Source organism: Anolis sagrei, chromosome Y (genome assembly GCF_037176765.1).
Source record: "Anolis sagrei isolate rAnoSag1 chromosome Y, rAnoSag1.mat, whole genome shotgun sequence".
Classification (NCBI taxonomy): domain Eukaryota; kingdom Metazoa; phylum Chordata; class Lepidosauria; order Squamata; family Dactyloidae; genus Anolis; species Anolis sagrei.
In genome coordinates, this window is record NC_090035.1 from 78,871,961 (window position 1) to 78,884,835 (window position 12,875).

Consider the following 12,875-nt stretch of genomic DNA (forward strand, 5'->3'; position numbering starts at 1 on the left):
AGGAGTATTGTGCTCCAAAACTCTGTCTGTCTGAATCCGGAAGTCCCAGAGTAGCTTGACGTGGTCATTTTCTGTAACTTTTTCAGGCTTGTGGTCCCACCAGTTCTTTGTCGCAGGCAGATGGTGTTTGTGGCACAAGTTCAATCTGAGCAATGGCGTTGTGCCTCTGCTTGTAGTCTGTCTGCACTCTGCACGATCTTCTTGCAGCAGCTGAGGATGGGATCCATCATTTCATCAGCTTCCTTGCAGAGTCTACACTTGGGATCTGTCCTCAACTTTTCAATTCTGGCTTGGATGGCATTGGTTCTAATGGCTTGTTCTTGGGCTGCCAGAATCAGGCCCTGCTGAGCTGCTGAGCTTGTTGACCGAAAGGTTGCAGGTTCAAATCCGGGGAGCGAGGTGAGCTTCCTTTGTCAGCCTCAGCTTCTGCCAACCTAGCAGTTCGAAAACATGCAAATGTGAGTAGATCAATAGGTATCGCTCCGGTGGAAAGGTAATGGCACTCCATGCAATCATGCCTGCCACATGACCTTGGAGATGTCTATGAACAACGCTGGCTCTTCGGCTTAGAAATGGAGATGAGCACCAACTCCCAGAGTCGGTCACGACTGGATTTAACGTCAGGGGAAAACCTTTACCTTTACTATTGTATAATAATAATGCTTATTATTATTATTATTATTATTATTATTATTATTATTATTAGAAACACAAGATAAGTCCACAGCAGACACTCTGCTGGGTGTTGTATTGGATCACACGTCAGACCCTTCCCAAGTGTCGAGGATTGTGTGATGTATTGGCGAATAATGCGTGCAGATCCAAGCAGGGTGGACTTTTGCAGGTGGAAGATGGTAATTTTGTCAGTGCCGATTCTGTTTAAGTGCAGGCCAAGGTCTTTAGGCACTGCACCCAGTGTGCCGATCACCACTGGGACCACCTTGACTGGCTTGTGCCAGAGCTGATTATTATTATTATTATTATTATTATTATTATTATTATTATTATTATGTCCAAAGGAAGAAGGATCCATCTTTTCAAAACTTGGGCTGATCTGAATCTCTTTCTCCAAAGGAAGGCCGCAAAAAAGTGATTTCTGGGAAGCATTGGAGCATTGGAAACCCAATCGAAAGGGGAGAGGTTTCCACCTCCACTCCAGTCCCACTCCTGATCATTTCCCGGCGCAAAGAGATACCAAACTGGTTCGTTCTCCTCTTCATCCAGGCTGAGACTCGGATCCATTGCCAGGAAGCCATGCCAGGGAGGAGAAGGTGGAGCGTGGGTTTCTAAGCAGCGCAGAAAGGAGTTGTTTTCATGCGCTGGGGAAACCCCTGGCACGCCAATGCAGAAGGAGAAGGAGAAGGAGAGGCAGCTGGAAATACCCTGATTTTCTGCAGCGAGAGGCAGAGGCCAATCCCGGCCTGGTGGGGTCAAAGGCGTGGGGATCTTTGGAAGGGGATTGCCAGCCCGGCTGCGTTTTGGCAGAACACATCTGGATGCGCCAGAAGAGGAAAATCCCCAGATGCTGCTTTCCATCTGGACACGCATTTGTGCCTGGGTTTGGCAAAGGGAGGCTGGATTAATCATCGAATCCTGGAGATGGAAAAGATCCCAAGGCCCAAGCCCATTCTCCTGGGGAGGAAGACACAATCCGATCCCTCCTGACAGATGCCCAACCAGCCTCTGCTTAAAAACCTCCAGATAAGAAGACTCAACTGGATGTAAAGGTAGTCTATATTCTACTAGAGTTGGAAGAGACCCTTAAAGGATATCCAGTTCAACTGTCAGACATGGGAACACAGACCCTTAAAGGCTATCCAGTCCAATTGCTTGCCAGGCAAGACACAATCCGATCCCTCCCAACAGATGGCCAACCAGTCCAGTTGCTTGACAGGCAAGACACAATCTGATCCCTCCTGACAGATGGCCAACCAACCTCTGCTTCAAAACTTCAAGAGAAAAAGACCCAACTGGATGTCAAGATAGCCTATATTCCACTAGAGTTGGAAGAGACCCTTAAAGGCTATCCATTCCAATTGCTTGCCAGCCAAGACACAATTCAATCCCTCCCGACAGACACCCAACCAGCCTCCGCTTAAAAACCTCCAGAGAAGTGGAGGTCAAGAGTCTATATTCCACTAGAGTTGGAAGAAACCCTTAAAGGCTATCCAGTCCAACTGCCTGCCAGGCAAGACACAATCCGATCCCTCCCAACAGATGGCCAACCAACCTCCGCTTAAAAACTTCCAGAAAAGTGGAGGCCAAGAGTCTATATCCCACTAGAGTTGGAAGAGATCCTTAAACACTATCCAGTCCAATTGCTTTCCAGGCAGGACACAATCCGATCCCTCCCAACAGACGGCAAATCAGCCGCCGCTTAAAAACCTTCAGAGAAAGAGGCCCAGTCTAGTTAAGACAGTCTGTATTCCACAAGAGTTGGAAGACACCCTTAAAGGCTATCCAGTCCAATTGCTTGCCAGGAAAGACACAATCCAATCCCTCCTGACAGATGGCCAACCAACATCTGCTTCAAAACGTCAAGAGAAAAAGACCCAACTGGATGTTAAGACAGTCTATATTCCACTAGAGTTGGAAGAGTCCCTTAAAGTCTATCCAGTCCAATTGCTTGCCAGCCAAGACACAATTCGATCCCTCCTGACAGATGGCACAATCCGATCCCTCCCAGCAGATAGCCAACCAACCTCTGCCTCAAAACTTCAAGAGAAAAAGACCCAATTGGATATCAAGACAGTATATATTCCACTACAGTTGGAAGAAACCCTTAAAGGATATCCAGTCCAATTGCTTGCCAGGCTGGACACAATTCGATCCCTCCAGACAGATGGCCACCCAACCTCTGCTTTTAAAAAAAAGACCTAACTGGATGTCAAAATAGTCTATATTCCACTAGAGTTGGAAGAAATCCTTAAAGGCTATCCAGTCCAACTGCTTGCCAGGCAAGACACAATCTGATCCCTCCCAAAAGATGGCCAACCAACCTCTCCTTCAAAACTTCAAGAGAAAAAGACCCAACTGGATGTCAAGACAGTCTATATTCCACTAGAGTTGGAAGAGACCCTTAAAGGATATCCAGTTCAACTGTCAGACATGGGAACACAATCCGATCCCTCCCAACAGATGGCCATCCAAGCTCTGTTTAAAAACCTCAACAGTAGGTGAAGATTCCACTGGATCCAAAACCTCAACAGTAGGAGACCCAATTGGATGTCAATATATATTCCACTAGAGTTGGAAGATATCTTTAAAGCCTACCTAGTCCAACCACCTGCCAGACAGTGCACAATCCAATCCCTCCCAACAGATGGCCAACCAACCTCTGCTTCAAAACTTCAAGAGAAAGAGACCTAGTTGAATGTCAAGACAGTATATATTCCACTAGAGTTGGAAGAGACCCTTAAAGGCTATCTAATCCAATTGCTTGCCAGGCAGGAGAACACAATACGATCCCTCCTGACAGATGGCCAACCAGCTTCTGGTTCAAAACCTTCTGATTGGATGTCAACACAGTCTATAGTCCACTAGGGTTGGAAGAGACCTGTAAAGGATACACAATCCAACTGCCTGCCAGGCAGGACAGAGGATACCATTCGATCCCTCCCAACAGATGGCCATCCAAGTTTTGTTTCAAAAACTTCCAGAGAGGAGATTCCACCAACATCGAAGATAATTTATTCCTCTCTCCAACCCCTTGGCATAGGTACACAAACAAATGCACCGTGTACATGATATGTTAGGATTCCTATAAAGCGCCGAACCGCATTATATGGCAATGTAGACGGGGGCCGAAAGCATTCCCAAAAGATGCCCACCCCACCTGGGTTCAAAGACCTCCAAAGCAACCTCTGAGATTGTTTATTCCACTCTTACAGTCGGGAAGTATTTCCTCATGTTGAATTGGTGGCTGGAAATTCCAGCGTGGCTCAACGGCAAAGCGGCAATAATCTACACTGTGCAATTGATCCAGTTTGACCTCACTTGAACTGCCAGGGCTCCAGGCTATGGAACCATGGAAATCTGCACTCTTTGGCAGAGAAGGCCAAAGGTCTTATCAGATTGCAGCTCCCAGGATTGCACTGAATGGAGCTGTGGAAGTTGGAGCGGTGTCAAACTGTGTTAACTCCACGGTGTAGACACACTCAGTTCCATCCTTGCAACGTCTGCCATGTTTCTAAAGATAGGAGAGGGTCTGTTTATTCAGGGTTTACACATTGACAGGGCCCTGGCCTCGCGGCGCAAGGCTACCGGCTGTAAAGCTGTGAGTAAGCGTGACGTTGCCGACACATGTGTGACCACCCGTGTTATTCACCGTCTGGTTTCGTTGGGCTCCGCAAATGTTGCTTTTTTGCCACGTTTTAACCTCAATCTGGCTTTTGGGGTGGGGCGGAACAAATGGGACACGTTTTCGGAAATGGGAATTAAGAGCCCTCCTGAATTTTGGGGGGACTGCAATTCCCATCATCCCTAGATAATACAGGGATGATGGGAGCTGAAGTCCAACTCTATGTGTTTTGGACACATAGAGTTACAGTACTACTAGTAATAATAATAACATACTGGCAAGTGGAATGCCAACAACAACAACAACAACAATTTGTAGATATTCCATTTACTGGTCTGTTGTTGTTGTGGTTATTATTATTATTATTATTATTATCTATATATATAAATCTGTTAGGTTGGTTCAACCGGACAGCAAAACTACACAACCCCCCAACGAAACTTAACCAAAATTCCCATGCCCATAACACAACCCACAAGGTACAAACATATCTACTCAAAATGAAAAACAACACAACAACACACTCACAAAACGGCAAAGCAACAAAACTCAAAAAACCCCAACGAAACTTAACCAAAATTCCCATGCCCATAACACAACACACAAGGTACAAACATATCTACTTAAAATGAAAAACAACACAACAACACACTCACAAAACGGCAAAGCAACAAAACTCACAAACCCCCCAACGAAACTTAACCAAAATTCCCATGCCCATAACACAACCCACAAGGTACAAACATATCTACTTAAAATGAAAAACAACACAACAACACACTCACAAAATGGCAAAACAACTGAGCATGCGCATTGGTGCCCAGCCGCAAGTTCCCTGGCGCACGCACACAGCCTTCCAGCCAACGTTCCCTCTGTAGAAGCCATGCCCACTCCAAGCCGCTTCCCGCACACACACACACCCTGCCGCACGCACACACACAACCCCACGCTCCATCACTCCCCCCGCCACCACACGCACACAACCCCACGCTCCATCACCCCCCCCCCGCCGCCACACACACACACACAACCCCAGGCTCCATCATTCCCCCGCCGCTGCACACACATAATAGTCCAGATATCTACCTCAACTTTGATAAGTTTTACTATAGGCCACAGCAACGCGTGGCAGGGCACAGCTAGTTATTATTAAAATCCTACTTTTTACCCCATCATCCCTAGATAATACAGTCCAATAATGCAGTCCAACCATGATTTACTCCTTACGGTGTTTCAGACACGTAAAACTACAGTACAACTAGTAATAATAATAATAATAATTCAGTTCTTGTGGGTTTTTTCGGGCTATATGGCCATGTTCTAGAGGCATTTCTCCTGATGTTTCGCCTGCATCTATGGCAAGCATCCTCAGAGGTAGTGAGGTCTGTTGGAAATAGGAAAATGGGTTTATATATCTGTGGAATGACCAGGGTGGGACAAAGAGCTCTTCTCTGCTGGAGCTAGGTGTGAATGTTTCAGCTGATCACCTTCATTAGCATTTGAAGGCCTGGCTGAGCCTGGGAAAATGTTCAGAGAAGTCAGCCATAGCAGAGCACCTGATAAACCAGCCTGGACACAGCGTATTATTTGAGAAGACAGAAATGCACTCCAACAACCACCATGTCAGACTACACAAAGCCATTGAAATCTACAAGCATGTGGACAATTTCAACAGAAAGGAGGAGACCATGAAAATGAACAAAATCTAGCTACCAATATTAAAAAACTCTAAAATTGCAACAGCAAAACAGCAGAGAGGAAACAACCAGGCACATCTTAACACCTCTCAACAGAACATTTTCCCAATCTCAGCCAGGCCTTCAAATGCTAATGAAGGTGGTCAGTTGAAACATTCACACCTAGCTCCAGCAGAGAACAGCTCTTTGCCCCACCTCAGTCATTCCACAGATATATAAACCCATTTTCCTATTTCCAACAGACCTCACTACCTCTGAGGATGCTTGCCATAGATGCAGGCGAAACGTCAGGAGAAATGCCTCTAGAACATGGCCATATAGCCCGAAAAAACCCACAAGAACTGAGTGATTCCAGCCATTGACAATACAATAATAATAATAATAATAATAATAATAATAATAATAATAATAGACCAGCAGCTGGAATGCCAACAAGAACAACAACAACAATTTGTGGGTATTACATTTGCTGGTCTATTATTATTATTATTATTATTATTATTATTATCCTACTTTTTACCCCATCATCCCTAGATAATACAGGGATGATGGGAGCTGCAGTCCAACCATGATTTACTCCTTACGGTGTTTTGGACACATAGAACTACAGTACAACAACTAATAATAATAATAGACCAGCAACTGGAATGCCAACAAAGGACTCTTGTCTGCTGGAGCTAGGTGTGAATGTTTCAACTGACCACCTTGATTAGCATTTGATGGCCTGGCAGTGCCTGGAGCAATCTTTTGTTGAGAGGTGATTAGATGTCCTTGTTTGTTGCCTCTCTGTTGTTGTGCTGTTGTAATTTTAGAGTTTTTTAATACTGGTAGCCAGATTTTGTTCATTTTCATGGTTTCTTCCTTTCTGTTGAAATTGTCCACATGCTTCTTGTGGATTTCAATGGCTTCTCTGTGTAGTCTGACATGGTGGTTGTGAGAGTGGTCCAGCATTTCTGTGTTCTCAAATAATACGCTGTGTCCAGGTTGGTTCATCAGGTCCTCTTCTATGGCTAAGGACATCTAATCACCTCTCAACAAAAGTTTGTTCCAGGCACTGTCAGGCCATTATATGCTAATCAAGGTGGTCAGCTGAAACATTCACACCTAGCTCCAGCAGACAAGAGTCCTTTGTCCCACCCTGGTCATTCCACAGATATATAAACCCATTTTCCTAGTTCCAACAGACCTCGCTACCCCTGAGGATGCTTGCCACAGATGCAGGCAAAACGTCAGGAGAGAATGCCTCCAGAACATGGCCATATAGCCCGAAAAAAACCTACAACAACCCGAATGGAAGGTCAACGGTGCAATATGTAAACAAGATAAAGCGGCCCGCTTTCAGGTCAGGCTAGACTTCGGATCAAAACAAACAAGTACAAACCACAAACTGAACTTGGTCGAAGGATTTTTGGGAATTATACATGTGGGGGATTCTGGGGAGGGAAAAAAAACCATGTCCAGTGTGGCAAGTGTCTATGATGCCGCCGGCGCATCATTCTGGGAAGCGAAACAACTTTGCTTTTGAGATGGGAAATGGCTTGTTTCAGTTCCTCGCCGAATCCGGAGCCACTTCTCCTTTGGGCCGGTTGCATAACGTCCAGATTGGGGAAGCGGAGGGGAGGGACTCTCCAAACCCCACCAAGTGTGTTGACTTCCTCCCTCAGCTCAAAAGGAAGCCCTTGTTCATGCGCACAGGAAATTGCCAAGAACATGCATGTATGCGTGGATGTGGGACTCCAAAAGCCTTTGCATTTTTTCGGTGGCGTCACCGATGATGCTCTGGCCTTCGGGACCCCAAAACAGGCTCCGGGAGTAAACAAAGGGTGCATTCTCCTAGTTCCAACAGACTTCACTACCTCTGCCACAGATGCAGGCGAAACGTCAGGAGAAAATGCCTCTAGAACATGGCCATAGAGCCTGGAAAAACCTACAACAACCCAAAGGGTGCATTGACACTGTAGACCTCACAACCTCTGAGGATGCCTTTAGCCATAGATGCAGGCGAAACGTCAGGAGAGAATGCTTCTAGAACATGGCCATATAGCCCGGAAAAACCTACAACAACCCAAAGGGTGCATTGACACTATAGACCTCACAACCTCTGAGGATGCCTTTAGCCATAGATGGAGGCGAAACGTCAGGAGAGAATGCTTCTAGAACATGGCCATGGAGGCCAAAAAACCTACAACAACCCAAAGGGTGCATTGACACTGTAGACCTCACAACCTCTGAGGATGCCTTTAGCCATAGATGCAGGCGAAACATCAGGAGAGAATGCTTCTAGAACATGGCCATGGAGGCCGAAAAACCTACAACAACCCACTGCAGAATCAGACTACAAATCCCATAGTATTGAGCCAGGGCAGTTCAAGTAGTGTCAAATGGCATGTGTAAATACACCAGGGATGGCAAGAGGTCTTTTCAAACTACAACTCCCTTTGCATTGAGCCATTGATGAGGTCATAGGAGTTGCAGTTTGCACTCTTTGGCAGAGAAGGTGAAAGTCCTTGCAAAACTACAACTCCAAGGAATCCGGTGCTTTGAGCCATGGCAGTTCAAATGGAGTCTAGCTATATTCATACTATGTGTTTCTGAGAGTCCTAGGAGTTGCAGTTTGCACTCTTTGGCAAAGAAGGCGAAAGTCCTTGCAAAACTACAACTCCTAGGAATCCGGTGCTTTGAGCCATGGCAGTTCAAATGGGGTCAAACTAAATTCATCCTATGCTGAAGGCTTTCATGGCCAGAACCACTGGGTTGCTGTGAATTTTTTGGTAGCATTCTCTCCTGACATTTCCCCTGCATCTGTGCTGTGAATGTTTTGGTAGCATTCTCTCCTGACATTTCCCCTGCATCTGTGGCTAATGACATCTTCAGAGATTCTGTTGGAAGAGGCAAGTGGAGTGTGTGTATATATATGTATGCATATATATACACACATATATACATATATGTGTGTGTGTGTGTGTATACACATACATATATGTGTATATATGTATATATGCATACATTCATACATACCTGTGGAATAATGTCCAGGGTGGGAGAGAGAACTCTTGGCACTACTTAACTAACTACCTTGACTCAATGCAATAGGAGCCTGGGATTTGTAGTTTAGCAAGAGCTCTTGTCTTTCCAAGTACATCCATAGATGTCGTAGGGGTGCAGCTACACTGTCGAATCAATTCGGCTTGACCCCTCTCTCAAGTGTCATGGTTCAGTGCTATGGGATTTGTAGTTTGACAAGACCTCTGGTGTATCTACACATGCCATTTGACGCTTCTTGAACTACCCTGGCTCAATACTATGAGATTTGTAGTTTAGCAAGATCTCTTGCCTTTCCTGGGGTATCTACAAATGCCATAAGGGTGTGCTTGATTAGCCTTGAGTAGCCTTGCAGCTGCAAAGTCAATCAGTGAGGTTATCTGCATTGAGTAGCCTTGCAGCTGCAAAGTCAGTCAGTGAGGTTATCTGCATTGAGTAGCCTTGCAGCTGCAAAGTCAGTCAGTGAGGTTATCTGCATTGAGTAGCCTTGCAGCTGCAAAGTCAGTCAGTGAGGTTATCTGCATTGAGTAGCCTTGCAGCTGCAAAGTCAATCAGTGAGGTTATCTGCATTGAGTAGCCTTGCAGCTGCAAAGTCAGTCAGTGAGGTTATCTGCATTGAGCAGCCCTGCAGCTGCAAAGCCAATCAGTGAGGATATCTGCATTGAGTAGCCTTGCAGCTGCAAAGTCAATCAGTGAGGATATCTGCATTGAGTAGCCTTGCAACTGCAAAGTCAATCAGTGAGCTTATCTGCATTGAGTAGCCTTGCAGTTGCAAAGTCAATCAGTGAGGATATCTGCATTGAGTAGCCTTGCAGCTGCAAAGTCAATCAGTGAGGTTATCTGCATTGAGTCGCCTTGCAGCTGCAAAGTCAGTCAGTGAGGTTATCTGCATTGAGTAGCCTTGCAGTTGCAAAGTCAATCAGTGAGGTTATCTGCATTGAGTAGCCTTGCAGTTGCAAAGTCAATCAGTGAGGATATCTGCATTGAGTAGCCTTGCAGCTGCAAAGTCAATCAGTGAGGGTATCTGCACAGAGGTAGCCTGCGCTTTGTTGCCTGGAGGAATCCTGTGCTGGGAGTTTTGCTGTCTGGAATTCCCCTGTTTTCTGAGTGTTTCTCTTTGTTTACTGTCCTGATTTTAGAGGCCGAGCTTCTCGTATGCTTCTGCAAAGGTGTTTAAAGTGGCTTGTAGATCTTCTTCTGAATGCGCACATATGACGTTGTCATCAGCATACTGCAGTTCTATAACAGATGTTGTTGTAACCTTGTAATCTGCTGAGGTTCAATAGCTTGTCATCTGTCTGATAGATGATTTCCACTCTGCTGGAAAGCTTCCCATCAACAAGATGAATTATCATAGCAATGAAGATGGGAAATAAGGTTGCGGCAATAATAACACATCATCCCTGTTTGACACCTTAAATGGGTCACTTTGGGAGCCATTGCTGTCCAAGACCGTTGTCATCATGTCATCGTGGAGGAGCCGCAGGATATTCACAAATTTCTGCCATAGATGCAGGTGAAACCATAGAATCATAGAATCAAAGAGTTGGAAGAGACCTCCTGGGCCATCCAGTCCAACCCCATTCTGCCAAGAAGCAGGAATATTGCATTCAAATCACCCCTGACAGACGGCCATCCAGCATCTGTTTAAAAGCTTCCAAAGAAGGAGCCTCCACCACACTCCGGGGCAGAGAGTTCCACTGCTGAACGGCTCTCACAGTCAGGAAGTTCTTCCTCATGTTCAGATGGAATCTCCTCTCTTGTAGTTTGAAGCCATTGTTTCGCGTCCTAGTCTCCATGGAAGCAGAAAACAAGCTTGCTCCCTCCTCCTCCCTGTGGCTTCCTCTCACATATTTATACATGGCTATCATATTTCCTCTCAGCCTTCTCTTCTTCAGGCTAAACATGCCCAGCTCCTTAAGCCGCTCCTCATAGGGCTTGTTCTCTAGACCTTTTATCATTTTAGTCACTCTCCTCTGGACACATTCCAGCTTGTCAACATCTCTCTTGAATTGTGGTGCCCAGAATTGGACACAATATTCCAGGTGTGGTCTAACCGAAGTGGAATAGAGCATGGGGAGCATGACTTCCCCAGATTTAGACACTCTGCTCCTCTTGATGCAGGCCCAAATCCCATTGGCTTTTTTTGCTGCCACATCACATTATTGGCTCATGTTTAACTTGTTGTCCACGAGGACTCCAAGATCTTTTTCACACGTACTTCTCCCGAGCCAGGCATTGTCCCCCATTCTGTATCTTTGCATTTCGTTTTTCCTGCCAAAGTGGAGTATCTTGCATTTGTCACTGTTGAACTTCATTTTGTCTGGAGAGAATGCTGCTGGAACATAGCCATGCAGCCCAAAAAACTCACAGCAGCCCACTGTGTTCATTCTGCAGTCAAGGTGTTCCCACAAAGAGACACGTGCCTCCCACGGCTTGGGTTTCGCTTTCCATCCAAACAAGACACCCCGTCGTCGGCTCCAAATGTGACTCAGTGCCCCAAAGGTCTCAACGGTCAACCCCGCAGGTGTGGTGTTTTCCCAACCGGCTGGGTTGCAAGCAAGCAAGCGAAGCAGCCGCTTCATATCACCCCCCCGGGAGACCCCCAAAAAATGAGAATGGGGTCAAGAGGAAGCTTGCAAACGGGGTGCATGCAGCAGCTTCCAATTCTGCCACAACCAAATCGATATCTAACACGTGACACCACTTTCAATGGCCCCTTCTACACTGCCATATAAAATCCAGATTATCTGCTTTGAACTGGATTATATCACAGTGCAGACTCATATAATCCACTCATGTGGATTATCTGCTTTGGTAACTAGGATTATATGGCAATGTAGAAGGGGTCGATGACATGGTTCAATAATTGGAAGTGTCTTCTGGCGTGAGGCACCATTTCTCTCTGGCAGGGAAACCATGCAAAACTACAGGTCCCACAAAGACCTTGCAAAACTACAGGTCCCACAAAGACCTTGCAAAACTACAGGTCCCACAAAGACCTTGCAAAACTACAGGTCCCACAAAGACCTTGCAAAACTACAGGTCCAACAAAGACCTTGCAAAACTACAGCACCCACAAAGACCTTGCAAAACTACAGCTCCCACAAAGACCTTGCAAAACTACAGCTCCCACAAAAACCTTACAAAATTACAGGTCCCACAAAGACCTTGCAAAACTACAGCTCGCACAAAGACCTTGCAAAACTACAATTCCCACAGAAACCTTGCAAAACTACAGCTCCCACAAAGAACTTGCAAAACTACAACTCCCACAAAAACCTTGCAAAACTACAGCACCCACAAAGACCTTGCAAAACTACAGCTCCCACAAAGACCTTGCAAAACTACAGCTCCCACAATACCGTAGCATTGAGCTCTGGGCTCGATGTTGTGAGTAGTGTCAAACTGCATGAATTTGAGAGTGTTGATGCATGCTTACGGCATCTGTAGATACACCAGGAAAAGCAAGAGATCTTGCTAAACTACAAATCCCATAGTATTGAGAGGGTTGATGCACTCTTACAGCATCTGTAGATACACCAGTAAAAGCAAGAAATCTTGCTAAACTACAAATCCCATAGTATTGAGAGGGTTGATGCACCCTTACGGCATCTGCAGATACACCAGGAAAGGCAAGAGATCTCTCTAAACTACAAATCCCATAGTTATTGAGCCAGGTCAGTTCAAGTAGTGTCAAACGGCATGTGTAAATACACCAAGGATGGCAAGAGGTCTTGTCAAACTACAACTCCCATGGCATTGAGCCATGGCAGTTGAGAGTAGTGTCAAGCTGCATTGATTTGGCAGTGTAGATGCATCCCTATGGCATCTAT